Genomic DNA, 21,421 nt, shown 5'->3' with positions numbered 1-21,421 from the left:
ACAGCCCAGCCCTAAATTAGTCCATGAAATTGCACTGGTTACACTGAGAGGAGAATTTTGCTTTCCAAAGGAAGGATAAAATGAATCTCCTCCTTTCTCCCCCCCCCCATTTCCACACCCTCCCTGCTATTTAAGGTAATACTAAATAGTAGCCATTGGTATCGAAGAAATACTTGCTATCCTTGAAATATCAGGAGACCAGGCTTCAGCGGCAGCATTGGATTGAATATAGGGCTCCAAATCAGGGAACGCAGGCATGAACTGGATACGTGTCCTTACTATGCAGCAGCAGCTGCCCAGAGTAGACTGTGGGTCGGCCAGAGGAAGCTGGGCAGGCGTGTAAAATAATGCTTACCACAGACTGTTGGAAGAATCTTGGGGAAATGTAGGGCCAGATTATAGTCTGTTCACTGATGCAATTCCATTGAAGTTATGTGGTCAGCTACAATAAATATACAGTCTATGGGCCAGTGGAGTTGCACTGGCTGCCACGTCAGAGGAGTTACACATATGAGAGCCGTATTTGATCCATAATCTATCTATTTACTGTATATGCTTGGTGGTGGGTGAGGGTGTTTATTGGCTTTGGCCAAACGTCTGTAAATACTTTTATGTCAGAAGAAAGATTTAATGAAACGCTGTAAACTCATAAAAAGAAAAGGAGTACCTGTGGCACCTTAGAGACTAACCAATTTATTTGAGCATGAGCTTTCGTGAGCTACAGCTCACTTCATCGGATGCATACTGTGGAAATTGCAGAATACATTATTATATACACAGACACCATGAAACAATACCTCCTCCCACCCCACTCTCCTGCTGGTAATAGCTTATCTAAAGTGATCATCAAGATGGGCCATTTCCAGCACAAATCCAGGTTTTCTCACCCTCCGCCCCCCCCACAGACAAACTCACTCTCTTGCTGGTAATAGCCCATCCAAAGTGAGCACTCTCTTCACAATGTGTATGATAATCAAGGTGGGCCATTTCCTGCAGGAGTCCAGGTTCTCTCACCCCCTCACCGCCCTCCAAAAACCCCACACACAAACTCTCCTTACAACGTGCATGAAAATCAAGGTGGGCCATTTCCAGCACAAATCCAGGTTTTCTCACCCCCCCCCCCAACCCACACACACAAACTCACTCTCCTGCTGGTAATAGCCTATCCAAAGTGACCACTCTCCTTACAACGTGCATGAAAATCAAGGTGGGCCATTTCCAGCACAAATCCAGGTTTTTTAACCTCCCCCCCCCCCACAAACTCACTCTCCTGCTGGCAATAGCTCATCCAAACTGACCACTCTCCCCACAGTGTGCATGACAATCAAGGTGGGCCACTTCCAGCATAAATCCAAGTTTAACCAGAAGGCTGGGGGGGGGGGGGGAGGAAAAAACAAGGGGAAATAAGCTACCTTGCATAATGACTTAGCCACTCCCAGTCTCTATTTAAGCCTAAATTAATAGTATCCAATTTGCAAATGAATTCCAATTCAGCAGTTTCTCGCTGGACTCTGGATGGGCTATTACCAGCAAGAGAGTGAGTTTGTCTGTGGGGGGGCGGAGGGTGAGAAAACCTGGATTTGTGCTGGAAATGGCCCATCTTGATGATCACTTTAGATAAGCTATTACCAGCAGGAGAGTGGGGTGGGAGGAGGTATTGTTTCATGGTGTCTGTGTATATAATAATGTATTCTGCAATTTCCACAGTATGCATCCGATGAAGTGAGCTATAGCTCACGAAAGCTCATGCTCAAATAAATTGGTTAGTCTCTAAGGTGCCACAAGTACTCCTTTTCTTTTTGCGAATACAGACTAACACGGCTGTTACTCTGAAACCTATAAACTCATAATTGTTTCAGAGTAGCAGCCGTGTTAGTCTGTATTCGTAAAAAGAAAGGGAGTACTTGTGGCACCTTAGAGACTAACCAATTTATTTGAGCATAAGCTTTCATGAGCTACCGATGAAGTGAGCTGTAGCTCATGAAAGCTTATGCTCAAATACATTGGTTAGTCTCTAAGGTGCCACAAGTACTCCCTTTCTTTTTTCATAATTGTGTGTGTTTTTTCTGAGAGCACTATTTGACTGATTCAAATGTCTTCAGAATTACTGATCCAGTTACAAATAAGACTTCTATCAAAGATTTATCCCATCCCCAATCTAGAAAGTATTCTATTTTATGTATTTTTCCTGAATCTTTTTTTGTTTTATCAAGGCAACAGCATGAAAACAGACCTTTCCTCTCTAAGGCCCAAATCCTGAAATCTTTACTCAGGTAAGTCCCATTGAAGTTAGTGAGAGTTTTGCCTCTGTGAAAACTTGGATTTGGCACTAAGGATGATTCTGTCTTTTTGCTGTTTATTCCCCATCTGAAGTCCTAATCCTCTGCTTGTGACTTCATAATCATTTCCAGAGCACGCAATAGTGATGTCACACCCAAGGGATTATGACTTCAGATGGGAACTAAACAGCAGGAGCAGATGAACTCTTAACAAACAAAGTCTCTGTTTTCATGCAAATGTCCTTAGTAATAAAGAATGAGGGGAGTGAGAAATACAGAAATTTATGATATAGAAGCAGGACTGTTTGGAAACAGACTTTTTATTAGCTTTCCATGAGGCGCCAGCTGCTCTTTAATGTTTTCATTTTCAAGTTTTATGTATGAAAGCACTAGCTTGTGTAAACAGAAAGCTTGAGAAAGTTATGGGGAGTGTTGTTAATGATGGGTGAACCTCAAAAGACTGGGAAATTTGGATCAGAAAAGGCTTGAGAAGTCTTGATGTTTATACAGAGCTTAACCTAACTTTTTTTTTTTAGGCCCCCCATCATCTCTCTTGTTTCCTAATACCTCCAGCAGTCCCTCCTCTCTCCTTCCAGTGACCACCTTTCCAGTAGGCCCTGATGTCTTCCTTTCCCATGACAATCTCTCATACCCTTCCTAACATTGGTAATATGGGAAACAAGTTAACGGCAAGATCTTCTGCAGGAAGCAAAAAGTCTCCTGCCATCTCTGGGGGCACTACTGTTCTTATCGGGGTAACACCTCTGTCAGGAGATGCCCTAGGACTTCTTCCCCCTTCAGGAACAAGATCCACTTTGAATGGAGGCCACATCGTCACTCTTCCCTCACCCTGCTAGCATCATCTCTTTGTGTGAAAAGAGCTGGGATAGCCTTCTCCTGCAATCCAGTGGTAGCAGCACCAGCAGCAGCAGGCAGCTGGTCTGGTGGGGCCCCAACATCTCTGGCAGACTCTCTGCTAGGCCCTACTGTCACTGAATTATACTATGTTAAAGACACAGGAGTCTGCTGAGTTCAGCCTGCCTACCCAACCAGCTCCAGTATTCTTTCCTGTTAAATATCTGTGTTACTTAAATGTGTCTTTGTCTGTTTAAATGGCAATGCTGGTTGCTACTATTGTGGCCTTCCCTCAGAGTTGCCACCTCTTGGATAAGGCGCAAGACAATGTACTGTAGGGAACAATCCTGCCCTTACAGATGGATGGACTAGATGGCACCTAACAGGTCTTTCCCATCTCTAATTGCTACAAATGTATGATTCTGCTTGAAAGCTCTTTACTTAAATGCTCTTTTCCCTGTGTTCTTATTTTTATATTCTGTGTGCCTGAAGTCCTGGGCCTTGATACTTAGGGTAGCCAATTTTGGTTGGATGTAGTCCTGAAGATTTCATGACATGACATAATCTTTAATTCCTGTAGACTCTAGGCCAATCTTGGAGGGTTGGCAACCCTACCACTCTTTCCACTGAAATGGCAAAACTGTTCCCTTCAGTGAGAGCAAGATTAGGCTCAAAGGACCATTAGTTCAAAGGTCATTGTATATCTACTCTCACTATTCTTACTACACCTTGATCGTAACATATTATTTTACCTGCCTTTCTTCAGTGACCATAGTCATGGCTTGTGCAGCTTTTCTGCAGATGTGAATAGTTCTAGCCCAGTGAGCTTTCCTGTGGCCTCCTCTGGACTTTTCTTTTTCCCTGGTATCTTCTGTAGTATTGTGTTGAACATAGAGACCAAAATCTTGACCTTGCCTTCTAGGCCCTACACAACTCTGTTTCTTCCTCCCTCCATATCAGATCTGGTCTCTCAGAATGTCCCCCCCCCCCACCCGCCTCCCCAAACTCCTTTTGTGTTCCAGCCAATGAAGCCAACCTCGATGTGTTGTTTGTCCACAGCCACCTTTGTGCCTTTTTTCTTGCAACTCCTTAAGCACAGGAGGGCCTCCCAGTTCTGGTCTTCATACCGCTTCAATCAGATCCCTCTTTAAGACTCACATTTTCCCTGAAACTGACAGGAAATGAGTTAATAATTATTTTTATATTTAAACAAATTTGAAGGTCAAGATGGGCATGTGCCAAAACTAAGCAACAGCATGTTCATAATGTTCTATCCTTCCTCATGTCATGCCCTGGATACTGATTACCTTCACTCATTGGGCCCAAGCCTTGGGTTTGGCCACACTGCTCAGCACAGGACTGGGAATACCTCCTCCTCAGACATTCTAGGGCTGGACAGAGGTGGTTTATCTCCCAGCACTAGTTAGAGCAGCTATTTAGGAGGGAAAAGAGAGATGTTTCTTAATGTCCCCTGGTTATGGAACTGACTTTCTTCTCACATGTGTTGTCAAGTGTGGCTTGAAGCAAGTGTTCTCAGATTTATTTTTCTTTGCCTTTTATCTGTTTAAAGTCATAACTGCCAAACGAAGGGCTCCCGGAAGTTTACATAGAAGGTGTTTGATAAGAGGTAGGTTCAGTGGTGAGATCTAATAATGTATAAGGAGGAATGAGCTTTCTGTATATGTAAAACTCCCAGAGATCCTGCATTATTTACTAACCGAGGGCTTGATCTTGCTCCCATTTAAGTCAATGGGGAAAAACTTTTTGTTAGCATAGGCTGAAATAGTTCCAAAACCCAACTATGATAAGGTAGCTCATAAACACACAACTTGTGACACATCTCCCAATCTAGTTTACTTCATTCACGCTATAACATTTCACATTAATTCTTCTGCCCTCCAACTTCCTTTTGTAGGCCTTAGTTGTGTGCACCTAATCTCTTCAAATATTAAGGTCAAGATCTCAAAAAGCATCTGTTTAGTTTGGGTGCCTCCATATTTGGGTGCCCAACTTGAGACACACACAAGGGTAGTGAGTGTTCGAAAACTGAGGCACTTCTGAAAATCTTGGTCTCTGTTGCCAGGGTATAATACATGTGTGTGTGCCCTAAAATGTAGCCTATACATAGTGTAGTTTTTCTCTGAGGGCCACAGCTTCAGCTGGTGTAAATCAGTGTAGCTCTACTCAATTTAGGCTTTAGAATTCCCAGCCTTCTCTGACACCAATCACTGATCTGTATCTCTGTCCTTATTAGGCTTATATTCTAAATATTTCATGTTGTGTCTCTATACACTACACTTTTAATTTTTATTTTACTATGTGGTGTTTTAGGATGTGTGTCATGAATGACATTATACAAATTCTTATAGCGTTTCTCTTTTGTTTGACAATTAGCCCTTTTAGAGAGAGAACACATGGCCCCTCGTTTACAAAAATAGTCACTTAAACTGAGCTGCCAGGTGCATGTTTAATCAGATAATTGCATACACAAAGTAGACAATTTCTCAACCAGTACCTGTGAGAGAGAGACCATTTGGTCTTACAGTTACCCATTTTGCATGACTATTTTTGTGCAAGTAATATTCTGTTTGCTCATAGAATCATAGGGTTGGAAGAGACCATAAGGGTTATCTAGTCTAACCCCCTACCAAGATGCAGGATTTGTTGTCTTTAAACCATGTACAAGAATGTTTTAAATCTCACCTGTCTAGTTTTTGACAATGTGACTGCTAATGACAGCTAAGATAATGAGAGAATTTTTCTTCATAAGAACAGTTCCAGATCTACTCATAATGTCTTGAAAATGACTTCTCCTTTCTGAGCATTCCTTTCCTCTCTCCTCCCATTCTAAATTATTTATTTTTAAGCTGTTGTAGGAGGACAGCTGACATTGATTGGTATGCAAACTCTAAGTGCCACCTTAGAAGGTTCTTAAAAACCCGTAATGAGTAATCTGTATATTTCTGAAAGGCCTCCAAGGCAGGGGGCTGCAGTTTCACTTGAGATCTGTTGACAAAATAAGTGTCAATTCATGACAAACCAACTGCCAAAAATAACCACACCACACCAGCTATTGGAAACAATTGGAGGACATTGACAGTACAACCATTCTTAGGTATTGAAGATAATATACTGAGTATAGAGCCCCTAACTGGTAAACTTACAATTTTTTTACCCTCAGCTTGGAGGGGTAATCAGAAACTGTATTTTACAGGATTACTTGTACATTATTTTTCTTGCCCACCACTAGTCATTGTTATACATAAACATAGTTCTCTAGTGTTTCCTGCAGAGGTATACTGTAGGCAGTTGTTGAAAAAGTTATTTTTCTTATTTTGTCTAATAACTGGATGTTCTTTGTGTAATGTGGACATCTGAAAGCTAGTATCTGGATTGAGACCATTTCACATAGGCCACCAAATAGCCAACAAAATGGAACAAGTTTTGGTCACTACCAGCTTGGGCTACATATTTTGCTGAACTAAAGATAAAAAATTCTCTCATTTATCAGTCCCCTTAGCCATCCATTGTTCCCTCTCCCCACAAACAAAAAGGTTGCTGAGTGTTTATAAAATTTCTACTCTAAAGTAGGCAATACAATTCCATGCCAATGTACTGAGTCTGCAAATGAAAGAAGACTATGAGAAAGCATCGTGCTCTTTTTGTCCTTCCCTGTCACAGATGTCTATTTTGATCCACACAAAAAGAAATTTTAAAAATGTGATTGATTATTTCATGGAGGGGAATCCAACCTAAAGACAGGGCGAGCAGAGAAACATAGGGAGGAAAAGCAGACCAGGTAACTCCTCTAGGGCCTGATCCAATGCTTGTTGAAGTCAATGGAAAGACTCCAACTGATGTTAGTGGTCTTTGGATCAAGCTCCTGGGATCTCCTTCCTTGTAACTAAGTTGTACCTCCCATAGTATTGTTCCCATCAAAATACATATTCAGTTCCTTTGAAAATGTCTGGAATCATTGCCTTTGGTAGTTGGCAGATGAGAGTGGCATCATTTGTGACACTGAGTGCGTTTTGAGGGGAATCCATGGCAGAGATGGCTATGTTCTGTTTCAATATCTGTTTAAAAACTGGAACATTTAATCCTGTGTTTTGCTTCAGACCATCTGGTGATTATATGCAAGGGTCAGGAAGGGATTCTTCTTTCCCCCATGTATCTGGGACTACACAGTGAATTGTGTTCTGCCTTTCTCTGAAACATTACTTATGGCCAGTGCTGGGGTAATGGGGTCCACGATAGATGGACCGATGTCAAATCATATATTTTAATACTGGACAATAAAGTTATTTTTGATTGTAAAACTAGTATTAAAGCAGGCAAGGGGCAGGCTTAGAACGTCTGATGCTGAGTCCCTCAATAATGGCGTCAGTATATTGTTACCAATTGGTGACTATTCCCAGCTTGAGGCTCAGATGTTAATACAAGGCAGTTCCCAGTTTGTATAGTTAATGTCAAAATCTTTCTCAAACCTATAACCTTTTGGTGTACCAAGATGAGCAAAAAAGGAATAAAACCTTTTCCTTAAGGGTAGGTAACCTGCAGGATCACTTGGAAGTGCTGTTATTGGTGAATATTTATGCTTTATTGGTTATGAATGTCCCAAATTCTTATTGTGCCATATTGTTTGACCAAAGACTTGTCCTTTGATTTAGGAAGGTTCCCCTTGCAATATGCATTTCATGAATATGAAGAGCAGTTGTCAGAATGGCCTAGATTCATAAAGCTACTTTGGCATTGTGATGCTTAGCACCACAGCACCTAACTTTTAGGCACTTAGAAAAATCAACATGAACAACATTGCGATTCACAAAGCCTGAGTTAGGTGCCAAGGCTCCCTATACAACGAATGGGGAGAGAGAGGTGTCTAAGAATGGGAGTCACAAAAACCAGAACGCGAGGAGAGAAGCTGCCTAAACCAACCAATGGGAGATGCAAGCGAGAGCGTTGTGTGTTAAGCCCGCCCCCGAGATGGCTGCCTAAGTCCAGGCTGCAGTAAGGCAGCCATTTCTGCTAGTGATACACAGCCAGGAACCCTTCTCATGGAGTCAGGTGACTTGGGCACCTGAGTTGTTTATTGTGAGAATGAGTCAGGCAGGTGCCTAACTCCACACAAAACAAAATCTGGCTGGAGGAGGTGGTGCCCACCTTACAACTTTTTAGCCTAGTGTTTAGAGCGCTCACCTGGGAGATGGGAGACCCAAGTTCAACTCCCACCTCTGCTCGGTAGGGAAAAAAGATTTGATCTAGGCTCTCCTATCTCTTAGAAGGGTGCTCAAGTCACTGAGCTATGGGATAGTCTGAAGTAGGGATCCCTCGATATAACTAATTAAAGAGTGATGTGGGCAGGGGGACCAGACCCTGGGTTTCTCACCTCCTGCGTGGGTGCACTAAGCACCAGGCTACAGTGTCATTTGTCATGCTCTATGACTCAGTGACTCTTTAAGTATTTATATGCAATGGAACAGCTCCAACAGGAGAGATCGAGGGGAACCCTGCGCCCCCATCAGAGTATCCCATAGCTCTGTGATTAGAGTGCTCTCCAGAGAGGTGGGAGACCGCTGTTTTGAATCCTTTCTTCTCCTCAGATAGTGGTGGTCATTGAACCAGGGTCTCCTGCATCCCAAGTGAATGTTGTAACCACTGGGATAAAAGTTATAAGACAGCCAGATTTTGAAAGGGACGTGATCTGGTAGATAGCGTCTCAACACACCTATCGGATAGGGCCCTCCACACAGGTTAGGCAGCTGAATACCTATTTTCCCTGGTTTGTGAATTGCTCTGAGGGCTAGGCAGGAGATAGGCATCTGGATGGCTAGAGTGAGGTAGCGGTGCCATGCCAACCTCAATGTGTTGTTTGTCCACAGCCACCTTTGTGCCTTGTTTTGTGCAAGTCCTTACAGCACAGAATGGCCTCACGGTTCTGGTCTGTCAAACCACTTGTTGCTTCATTCAGATCCTTCAGGACTCTCATTTTCTGTGTTTGGAACATAGGCCTAGATGGAGTTTTTACCCTGAAAATTTAGGCATTAAGTGAGTGTAGGTATCTACAGGGTTCAGCAGGAGTTTTGTAGATCATAGTGGAGCCTAAAACTGGGATTTAGGTGCCAAAACCCAGACTTAGTTGCCTACATCTGGGGTTTGCATACCTAAGTACCTCTGGGAGTCTAGGCCAGAGGTGGGCAAACTACAGGCCACATCTGACCTGTGGGACCGTCCTGCCTGGCCCTTGAGCTCCCGGCAAGCCCCCGGGCCCTCCCCTGCTGTCTGCCCTCCCCCACAGCCTCAGCTCATTGTACCACCAGCGCTCTGGGCAGTGGGGCTGCGAGCTCCTGCCGGGCAGTGTGGCGGCTGGGCAGCGTGGCTGCCAGACATGCCGCTCTGAGCGGCATGGTAAGGGGGCAGGGAGCGGGAGGCGGGGTGGATGGGGGGCAGTTAGGGGACAGGGAGCAGGGGGCGGCGGTTCTGGCGGTGGGGTGGTCAGGGGACGGGGAACAGGGGGGTTGGATAGGTGTGGGAGTCCCGGGGGGCCTGTCAGGTGGTGGGGGTGTGGATAAGGGGCAGGGCAGTCAGGGGACAGGGAGCAGGGGGGGTTGGATAGGGGGTGGGGCACTGGGGAGGGTGGTTAGGGATGGGGGGTCCCGGGAGGGGGCGGTCTGGGGACAAGGAGCAGGGGGGTTGGATGGGTCCAGGGTTCTGAGGGGGCAGAAAGGGGCTGGGAAATGGGAGGGGGCGGATAGGGGGTGGGGCCAGGCTGTTTGGGGAGGCACCGCCTTCCCTACCCAGCCCTCCATACAGTTTTGGAACCCCGATGTGGCCCTCAGGCCAAAAAGTTTGCCCATCCCTGGTCTAGGCCAACTTGCTTGCAACAAACTTTGTATTGGTAGATGGTGTGAAAGTAGGGTTAAGGGAGCCAGCATGGTCCAGTGAATAGTGTTCTGAACTGGGCACCAAAACACTTGCATTCGATCCCTGGCTCTGACACTAACATGGGCTGTGACCTTGGACAAGTCACTTAAGAACTTTTAAAAACTTAGATCCAAGTGATTGATATAGGAGCCTCATTTCCATTGACTTTCTATGGAATTTAGGCTTTTAAGTCATTTAGGGCCAGATTTTGAAAGGTGTTTAGATACCTAACTCCCACTGAAATCAAAGGGAGTTAGGTGCCTAAATTATACCTTTAAAGATCTGACCCTTAGTCACTTTTAAAAATTTTACTCTTCATCTCTGTGTGTGTCTGTCTCTGCATCTGTAAAACATGGCTAATGCTGCTTTCCTTCTTTTGTAAATTGCATTGAGATTTACCAAGGAAAAGGGCTATATAATAATTATTATTTTTTATTGAGTTGCCCTGCCCCTAAATCCCTGATTACTAACCAGTTCCAAATTACAAGAAACCTATGTTCAAAGAAACCCACAATTGTTTTAACTTGCTCAGTTCCCAACTGAAATCACAACTGGGAGATCATTTGTCTTAGCTCATCCATACAGCACTGGGAAAGCTTAGCAGCACTTTGTTCAGGTTTCCTAAAAGATCCTGTAAAGTGGTTTTTGGTTACTTTTAGGAGCCCCGATACTTTGGTGTTAGATGGTTTACAAATGTTCTCGATGACAACCCTTCCTGCAAGATCAGACCAAATGTTCTTGAATTGTAATGGTCACAGAAGTGATCTGAAAGAAATACAAGTCTGCAGTTCCTACCTGGGAATTTGACATTTCAAGCTCCATGCGCTATTTATTTACCTTTCACATAGCTGATTTCCTACCTGTAACTGATAAAATGTTTGAAACACATCATACTGCATTTTATTACTACTGTGTGCACTGCCCCAGGTGAGATCAGGTCCCCATTGTGCTAGGCACAGTACAAACACAGAATTCCTTACCCCAGACATCTTATAATCTAAACAGACAAAGCAGAGGAGAACCAGAACAGAGGTGAAGGGACTTGCCCAAGGTCATCTGGAAGGTCAGTGGCTGACCTAGGAATAAAACCCAGGTCTCCTTGTCTAATGCCCTATCCATTGGACAACATTGCCTCAAAGACTAGAGTTCAAACCATCTATAGAGGATCTGCAAAGTAAGTAAAATATTATTTAATCTTATCGGTCATGCTGTTTTCCATTTCATATTTTGGGCATCCCCTTCAGAGAAGTGATTTATTTGCAAAGGCATCTTCTTGAGACTTGCATTGTAAGGTAGATTTTTAGCATCTTCCTGGGTAAACATAGCCAAGTGTAGACTACGCAAATGTTAGTTAGGTGTTACACATTAGTACCCATAATGGACTGTATACCTGGATTACACTGGTAGTGAAACGATGTAAAATCTGAGTCCTCCAGTTGAAAAGCCGTATCTACATGCAAAATATTATAATAACTAGGCTTGGCAGAACTTGATTTTTATTTTTTGATAATTTTGAGGGATATCAATGTTTATTTGGGAGTATTTTTAAAGATTTTTATCTATTTATATTTTCACAGTTGTACAAAATTATGGCATGTCAATAGGTGGATCAGGTAATTATTTAATGACAGTAGATGTTGAGATTCAGAAAATTAAAGCTTTATAACTGTTAAAACACAAATTGTCAACATTACATCAAAATATACAAAGTAAATATCCTTAAATCAAACTCTAATAACTCCTTAAGCAGCATTTTTCCTTTGCCTATCTGTAAATTTAGATTTATTATCCACAGAAGTGTGTGTGTGTGTGTGTGTGGTAAAATCGACATTTACCAGTAAAAATCTCTAACCCTGCCAAGCCTAATTAGAATGTCGGTCACACATCTCTAGAAGGCAACACAGTGTTTGAATCAATGTCTTCTAATTCTAAGAATTCTTATCTTATTGCCAGCTTGGTAGTTCTCTCTGTCTCAAGTGACTCTACAAGCCATCTGCACATGTTGAAAATCAAAGTACTTTCTGGTTTAAGTGGAGTTGCATTGTTTATCACTCAGAATAAATCCCTCTATATCACTCAGTATGGTGCTTGGTGAAAACAGCTGATGTTCAAGTTCAAACCAAAAGCAAAGACAATGATTTGAAACCAGCAATAGCAGCCTGATATCACCTTCCCAGCTGCAGCTCAACAAACCAACAAAAATATGCAATTTTCTCTGCGCTTGCTGGCAAACTGTATTCTCACTCTAGTCCCTCAGTGTTTTATCTTTGACTTAAATAGGAATGAGTTGGCCCTTAGTGGTTTTTGACTGGAAAGAATACAGACTGTGTCGGACCTTGTCGAAGTGGTTAGGATGGTCACAGATTGTAAGGACTGTCTCAAAAATAGTTTTAATGGGTCTGATTCTCCACTTTGTCACACTACGGTAATGGAATGGGGTTTCAGGTCCACCATGTTCGCTATTTTAGTTAGTTGCTTTCTTTCCATTGTACTATATGTTAGATTTGTGCCCAATCTCTTTCTCAGATTTTGGTTTTAGGCTGTTATTTCCACACACCCTCCCCCATCCTCTCCATATGGAACAGAATAAAGTTAAGAAACATCATTTTCAAAGAATAAAGACTTGGATGGAGCCCATGTTTTCTTGTGAGTCTGCTACAGCTGTTAATTTGTGGAAAACCTAAGTGGAAGGTAAGCAATATGGCAGCATCATTTTACATGAGAATTCAGAAATGGCCTCATTCCAAACCTTGGCTGATTTAGGCTCTTGGCTTTCATAGACAAAGCTTTGTGTAGTGTCATGCTTTTTTAATAGATGATGTTGATGCAGCTGTGAAAGGTTCTGATATTCTTTAGTTTGACTGAATGACGACAATTCCACATTAAAGTATTGTGGAGTTGTGATCTTGTTTGTCTTTGCTCATCAGACATTAGTGGGTAAGTTTGAGGAGGGCTGGGATGCTGTTAAGGAGGGAAAATCCCATATAAATAGGTTCCCTCTTCCCCTTCTTTATAAACATGCTGAAACCAAAATCTCACACCCAAACAGTCATGAACTTTGGGAAAGTTTGGAGCTGGATTTGAACTTTTTATGGTTTGGGCCCCCTCTACGTCTCCAGGATATGCACATCCTTTTTCTGTAGACATTATTCCCATCCAGTATTTGCCAGGCATAGTTGGTGGCATATCAAAATTTAAGTACTTTACGGAATACAGCAACATCTTTTCCTTGGATGGATATTTTTTTTGCAGAGTCTATGGTATGCCGCTTAGTGAGGGAATTTTACAGTATACTTTTGGGAGAAATGCTGCACTTCTTTGGGGTGGATTAGATGACCTAAAAAATGCTTTCCAGCTGTGATATCTATGTTGCTAATAAATGTCATCACAGCTGTTGACTTGGGGAGCATCAATGGTAGAACTAAGAGAACAACTTGAGATGTTGTTGACCATTCATATTGCAGTGGCACCTATAGACTTCAACCAGGTCAGGACCCCATTGTCCTGCCCAAACATAGAGTAAATGATGGTCCTTGCTCCAGTGAGCTAACAGTCTATAGAAACTGACTCAAAACTTTTCCCAGCCCTGAAGCTGAATGTGTACCAACCCTCCTTTTGTGTTGGAAAAATGCATGGTTATTTTAATAATAATCCTTTCTTGTGCACATCTTCAGTTCCTGATTCCTGGCTGGGACTGAAATCTGGAGTCTTGAAGTACTGTGAGGAAGGCTGTGCTAGCAACCTTGTGAGAAAGCTGAGACTTCCAGCTCAATTTTGTAGATTCATCAGACTCTCATATTCTGGGTCAGTTTCAGATAAGACTTTGAACTGTTAAATGTTTCTCTGAACCCCAAACAAGTAAAAGTTTGGGAGGTTCCTCACCACTGATGTGGCTTTCCTTTTACTAACAGTAATAACACTTTATATAGTATGTTTCATCTGAAGTTCTCACTCACTTTTTGAAAGTGCTTTAAGTATTATTTGCACTTTATCGTTGGGGAAGCTAAGACACAAAAAGGTTACACAGTGTATCAATGAAAGACCTGGGACTCGAATTCATGTTCCCGATTCCCAGTCTGTGCTCTAACCACGAGACAATCTGGTTACATTCCTCTTGGTGGTGTTTTGTGAACAGGCATTCTCTTTCTAATGTCTTTTTGAGAAAACTCAGTTTGTATTAGTGTTGCCTTCTTCCCCATAACTGATAGATTGATTCCACTATCTGTATGCCGCCTCACTTCCTGCCCTTTCTGGACTTGGCTAGGTGTTATGTCTCTTGTCTTTAGGGTGAATTAAGGCAGCATTCTTGGATGCATTGGATCTCAGTCTCGTGGTCAGAGTGAAATAATGTGTTGGGAAGAAAGAGGAAGCCAGAGATGGGCTGTCCCTTTGAGGAGTCTGGGAGAGGAAGATCAAGGAGTTTGGGGAATGGAAAGTACTCTGTGGATGGGCATGATGTTCTCTGGAGGCGTCTGAAATTGGGTAAGTTCACTACAGAGGGAAGTAGAAGCAACACAAACTAACCACAACCTGCCTTGAACTCAGAGAGGAGTATGGCTAACTGCTGGGGAGTGCACTGATTCAGAACATTCTCTCCGTGACACCCACAAGCCAGGAGTTTCTGGTGGAAACCCAAATATCAGCTTGCTCTTTCTTGGGGTGAATTTTCATTCCAGTTTCCAATTTCTCAGTGGAATAGGGCAGGATAATTTACACCTTCCTGCATCACGCAGTGTGGCTCTGATCTGTAGTCTTAATAGGTAAAAAATTTTAAAGCACTTACGTGACTTAGGGTCCTAAGTCCCATTTTACAAAGTGGCTCAGACACTTGAGAGCTTAAGTTTCATTGAAAGTTGAAGGGTGAAATCCTGGCCTCATTGAAGTCGCTGGGAGTTTTGCTATTGGCTTTAGTGGGACTAGGATTTCACCCAATGACTTAGGCTCCTAAATCTCTGAGGTGCTTTTGAAAACCTTAACCAATTTGGCCTGCCTAATCCATGTTCTCTGTGGTTCTATCCAGTACCTATTTGTCTTGACTGCCTTAAATTTTATAAAATCACACAACAGCTGTAATTGAATATCATGTTTTACTTTCAGTGACAGAGCAAAGGTACCAAAATATTCAGTAGCTCTCCGAGGAACATCTGCAACTTCTTTAGTGAATATTTTTACAGCTGGTTATAGTTTTATTTATTTATTTTTTTATTTTTAATGGTACAAAATCCTAGACCCTGGAGGGGGGAGAATAGTTTCCTTTCCTCATATCAGAAATTAAATAAATGCCTGGAGATAGGGCTAGGAGGTAGTTTGTCATTTGAGAGAGAGAGAAAGGAAAGTTGCCCAAGTCAACAGGGAATGCAAAACATGTTCATTTCATGGTTATAAATAAAGATGGTCTGAGGAGGTTCTGCTTGGATCAGGAGCTGGATCCAAGTTTAGGCTAACATTCAGGTTTGAGTATAGGACTTGAGTTTACAGACAATGGTGCTAAAACCACATAAATTGTTCCTGTAAGATTTTGGCCCCAAATAGTAGATATTATGAGATTCCTGCTATCTTGAATGGTGGGAATCTGATGTGATCACCTGTTCTAACACAGTTTCCACCATCTTGGGTGGAACATGAGAATGATGGCTCTCATAGATTTAACCCAGTACCAACCTGTAATGGCAGGTCATGGTCTAGGAATCTGAACTTGAACCCACCTGAAAATCAGAGAAGCTTGAATTTAAGGTTCTGATTTTTGTTCTTTCTCTAGCTGTGGATGCTTAGTTGCTCAGATAATGAGAAAAGTAACAGTACTGTTCACTCAAACACTAGTATTCTCTTATCCCGCACCTTTCTCCTCCCAATACTAGCGTAGCTACACATCCAAGAAATTGTATGTGCATTGTAGATGCATTAAATTCTAGGACTAATGTGCTACTACCAAATCTATTAACATTATGACCAAGAGCGCATTATGGCAAATTGCTTTTTCATTTACATGTGGCACAACTTCAACTTCTAGTAGTACAGAATCCTTAGCTCATGATATACACAATACTGTAAAAACAGATAGTACCTACTAGTTGACCGTGTGGGATGAGAAACAAGCAAACTACCTGATTCCAAATTCTGAAAAGAACTTGCTACATCCCATCTCATTAGTAGAGGTTTAGTTGTACTGGCAGTTCCCTGTTGAGAGCAGGTGAGAAACAGCACTGGCGCTGCCCTCTTCTGAATGCAACTTAAGCTTCTGGAAGAAAACTGGGAGGAATGAACAAAATTTGGGCTTACAAATTGTCCTGTGAATACGACTGGTTATGGAGAGTTGGTTTAGCCTTTGTTTCAGGAACATGGGGTCAAATTCTACAGATGGACCCAAGCCAGGATATTTGAATCCAGATTAGATATGGATTCAAATATGGATTCAGATTAGATAGGGGAATCGTGGGTAGGGTGAAGTTCGATCTGAGGTTCCTGTTCAGACCCACTTCTAAGGTGCTTTGCTAACAGAAATGGGGCCCAAAACTCTTCTTACTTACACTGGTTCTATATTGATGTAACTTGCTTAACACCAGCGGAATTACTCCTGATTTATTTATATATATATATATATATATATAAAGTGAGAGGAGAATCAGTGATTTTTGTGTACTAATGCCAATTGCATTAGAGTTTAATGGACCTGATCCTGCTAAAGTCAGTGGAAGTTTTGCCATTAATTTCAATTTCTGAGTGTGATAAAACTCAATACAAATGTCTAAAACTTCCCAGATTAGCTCACTTGCTGCAGTTAATATTTTGTCCAGGACTTTTCTGTGGTACCAAATATAATTAAAACATTGTATTCAACCAGTACTAGTTTTTTGTCCTCTTCCGTGCCAAGGCATTGCTCTGGTGCTAACTGGGGAATAGCACTGCTCTTAGGAACTGGGAACCAAATGTGGCAGAAGGTCATCTTTCATGAACATTTGGTACATAAGCTAAGTGATAAAATTCCAGACTTTGACTCCCTTTGGATAGAGGTGAATCAGTAAGAACTAGACATTGCAAACACTGCGCCCAAGGGCGAATCAAGAGTGGATGATAGCCTTCACAAGTTCCTTCCTCCATCATTCAGGAGCATAGATTGCAGGGGTTGGTTGGCCCAAATCCCATGTTTTTTGCTTTATTCTCTTTCTTGTGCCATCATTTTTTCTAGTACTTTGTCTCAAGACACTTTCCCCTGTGTCCTTTAGAATGTAGCTCACTGATGCTGTTGTCTTACTCTTTCCAGTGGGTGAACTCAGCACAATGTAGGTCATTAATTGACCAGGCAAGACTGGAGGAAAATCAGGGGTAGCTGAGGTTATAGGATTAATATTTATACTCTCACATGCCACTTGCGTTCTGTTGCTGTCTGACAGCTTTGACTCTGTTGCTCAATGAAGTGTGATTACATCAAAGTGTCAATCTTATCTGCATTTCAGTTTTGCTGTGTCTGTCCCTATGGAACAGATTGTACAATGTAATTATATCCTTTCCAATAGTCCTCCTAGGGAATGACTTAATCTATAATGTAGCCATCTGGTTATGAACACAGTGGCCTCATGGACCTAATAAGAACTTGGATCTTGCATTCAGTTATGTCATGTCTGAGTATTGCTTGTTTGTGTATTTTCAGAAAATCTAGATAAAATATTAAAAGGGGAGAAAAAGTTTTTCTTCATAAATTAGTGATGACCTCAACACACACAAGTGGCAGAGCAATTGGCAAATGATGCAATGTCAATAAAATAAACTGAAATTCTAATACAGTGAAGTAAAAGCAGTGGTAGTTGATTTATACTGCGGAGTTGAGGGGGAGGTTAAAATTTAATATAAATGGCTGCTAATTATTTTTGAAGCCTATGATGATTCCCTAAGTGCACAGCCTCTCTTCACACATGTATGTGTCAAAAAGGAAATGTGTCACACAAAATATTTTAATCTTAGGGCCAAATCTTGTCGTCTCTGTGCACGCAAACTTTGTTGACTTCGATTGGAATTCGTTGTGCAAAATTACTGCAGGACATTATCCAGAGCTTGTATACAGGTACAGCCATGCATTTTCAAATGAAGAAATGTGTGTGGTTTCTCATGGTTTGACCATGTGCATAACATTTCATGTGGGCAGCAGCATCCACAATTATTAAAGAGGAGTACAAAGGTCTGTGGTTAGGCATCAGACTATTCAGAGTGGGACAAATTGGGAGACTTGGAATTTGGGTTTGTTTGTTTACTTAGAAGTCCTAGACCAGTGAAATAAAATTAGCTTTCTGTAGAGCTATGTGGGGAAAACTTGGCACTGCTTGCAAAACTGATGAGAAATAATGTTCTTTAGAGATGAATATAAATCATGGCTTTCTTGATATAAAATGTTGGCTGGCAGAGAAGGGGAGAATGTATGCATGTGGACACTGCTTTTGTTTCAGGAGTGACCAAAAGAACATGAAGGCTAATATGGTAAACTTCGAATCTTGGCCTTAAAATAAATAAATTTTTTAAAAGTTCACTGTTGTGGGGGGGAATGGGAGAAGTAACAACTTCACAAAGGCCTTTAGCTACCTCTGAGATCCTATAGTCCTAAATGTCCTTGCCCATTTTTAAGTCCTCAAATCACTGATGGCCATATGGCATCCTTTCTAGTCAGTGGCTGTGCAAGATAATGGGCTTTGTTTAAACAAAGTTGATTGAGGCAGCAGGCAACACCAGTTGCTACTGTTGTTTGTTTATTGCATCACAGTATAGTAAAAAAACAGCACCCATTGCCTTTGCACATGGGCACATTCTACTACAAATACAAAATCCATGAAGTTAAGGTCTAAAAAAAGACGTTAAATCCACCAATGTACCCAGATGGAAAAATAGTCCAGAGGGCAGTTATAAGAGGTAAATCTTACACTGTGGCCCAGAGCTTACCATATCAGATCCTGAGGGACTATGGCCTGGTTTACCCTACGAGTTTAGGTCGAATTTAACAGCGTTATCTCGATTTAACCCTGCACCCGTCCACACAACGAAGCCCTTTTTTACGATTTAAACGGCTCTTAAAATCGATTTCTTTACTCCACCCCCGATGAGGGGATTAGCGCTGAAATCGGCCTTGCCAGGTCGAATTTGAGGTACTGTGGATGCAATTCGACGGTATTGGCCTCTGGGAGCTATCCCAGAGTGCTCAGTTGTGACCGCTCTGGACAGCACTATCAACTCAGATGCACTGGCCAGGTATACAGGAAAAGGTCCGCGAACTTTTGAATCTCATTTCCTGTTTGGCCAGCGTGGCAAGCTCACCTGCACAGGTCACCATGCAGAGCTCATTGTCACAGGAGACCATGCAGTCCCAGAATCACCGAAGAGCTCCAGCATGGACCAAATGGGAGGTACGGGATCTGATTGCTGTATAGGGAGATGAATCCGTGCTAGCAGAACTCCATTCGAAAAGATGAAATGCCAAAATATTTGAAAAAATCTCCAGTGGCATGAAGGACAGAGGCAATAACAGGGACCCGCAGCAGTGCTGCTTGAAAATTAAGGAGCTCAGGCAAGCCTACCAAAAAACCAGAGAGGCAAATGGCCGCTCTGGTTCAGAGCCCCAGACATGCCGCTTCTAGGATGAGCTGCATGCCATTTTAGGAGGTGCAGCCACCACTACCCCAACCCTGTGCTTTCACTCTGTCCAAGGAGTGGGAGGCAACATGGAAGCGGGTTTTGGGGGCGAGGAAGATGAGGAGGAGGAGGAGGAAAGTTGTAGATAGCTCACAGCAAGGAAGCGGAGAAACCAGTTTCCCCAACAGCCAGGATCTGTTTATCACCCTGGACCTGGACCCAGTACCCCCCAAACCCACCCAAGGCGGGCTCCCGGACCCTGAAGGTGGAGAAGGGACCTCTGGTGAGCGGAAATCCTCCAGGGACTTCTCCATAAAGCTCTCCTGGATGTACTCCCAAAGCCTTTGCAAAAGGTTTCTGGGGAGGGCCTTCAGCCTTATTCCGTCCTCCATGGTAGGACACTTTACCACACCAGGCCAGTAGCATGTAGTTGGGAATCATTACAGAACAAAGCATTGCAGCATATGGTCCCAGTGTTTGCTGGCATTCAAACAACATCCGTTCTTTATCTCTCTGTGTTACCCTCAGGAGAGTGATATCATTCATGGTCACCTGGTTGAAATAGGATGGTTTTAGTAAGCGGACATTCAGAGGTGCCCATTCCTGCTGGGCTGTTTGCCTGTGGCTGAACAGAAATCTTCCCTGCTGTTAGCCACACGGTGGGGTGAGGGGTGAAGCCATCATCCCAGAGAATTAGGTGTGTGTGGGGGGGGGCAGGGAGGCATTAGTTGGGTTTCTGCTGCATGTGAACCTGGACACCGTAACCCAGCCCCTCCTTTTAAATTGCCAACCCATTTTTAATGGCCAACCCAATGGCTACCATTCCCACATGTTATGAAGGTTAAAGAAGCCAAAACACTGTGGCTTACCATGGCTGCCTGCAAGCCGAATTCTGCTGCCTGGCCCAGCGTGAGTGATCTCTCACACCAAACCGGGATACCCTCAATAAGAGGCAAAATGCGACCTTGTAATGAAAGCACATGTGCTATGTAACGTTAACAGCAAGGTTTACCATGAAAGAGTGTACCCATTGTTCTATAAAATGTGTCTTTTTAACTACCGCTCTCCCCTTTTTTCCCCCTCCACCAGCTGCATATGTTTCTCCTTCCCAGAGGCTAGTGAAGATTAGAAGGCAAAAAAAACTCACTTGTGATGAAATGTTCTCTGACCACATGCTGTCCTCCCACACTGACAGAGCACAGCAAAATACGTCGAGGCAGACAATCTCCGAGTGCAGGAAAACACAATATGACCATGAGGAGAGGTGGCGGGCTGAAGATGGTAGGTGGCATCAGCTTGCTGAAAGAAGGCAGGAGTCAGTCCTCAGGCTGTTGGAGGATCAAACTCATATGCTCCAGTATATGGTTGAGCTGCAGGAAAGGCAACAGGAGCACAGACCGCCGCTACAGCCCCTGTGTAACCAACCTGCCTCCTCCCCAAGTTCCATAGCCTCCTCACCCAGATGCCCAAGAACGTGGTGGGGGGGCCTCTGGCCACCCAGCCACTCCACCCCAGAGGATTGCCCAAGCAACAGAAGGCTGGCATTGAATAAGTTTTAAAGTGCTGTGTGTCCTTGTCCTTCCCTCCTCCACCACCCTACCAGTGCTTCCCTCCTCCACCACCCCTCCCAGGCTACCTTGGCAGTTATCCCCCTATTTGTGTGATGAATAAATAAAGAATGCATGAATGTGAAGCAACAATGACTTTATTGCCTCTGCAAGGAGTGATCGAAGGTGGGAGGGGAGAGTGTT

The 21,421-nt window shown here is 43.0% G+C and overlaps 1 long non-coding RNA gene across 2 annotated transcripts in view; it reads left to right on the top strand.

The window, feature by feature from the left end:
- LOC141984101 (uncharacterized) overlaps nucleotides 1-21,201 on the top strand; it is a 50,838-nt gene extending 29,637 nt beyond the window's left edge. The window contains exons 1-3 of one of the 2 annotated variants that reach the window (XR_012638650.1): nucleotides 13,739-13,862; nucleotides 14,345-14,540; nucleotides 20,760-21,201. This is a non-coding gene — a long non-coding RNA (uncharacterized LOC141984101). Of the gene's footprint in view, nucleotides 1-13,738; nucleotides 13,863-14,344; nucleotides 14,541-20,759 lie in introns of those variants that run through there. The other variant, XR_012638649.1, reaches the window with a different exon arrangement.
- The last annotated feature ends 220 nt before the right edge of the window (nucleotides 21,202-21,421 follow it).

The sequence above is a fragment of the Natator depressus genome, chromosome 3, assembly GCF_965152275.1.
Source record: "Natator depressus isolate rNatDep1 chromosome 3, rNatDep2.hap1, whole genome shotgun sequence".
NCBI lineage: Eukaryota > Metazoa > Chordata > Testudines > Cheloniidae > Natator > Natator depressus.
Note: the sequence above shows the minus strand (reverse complement) of the source record. Positions and strands in the feature narration are given on the sequence as shown.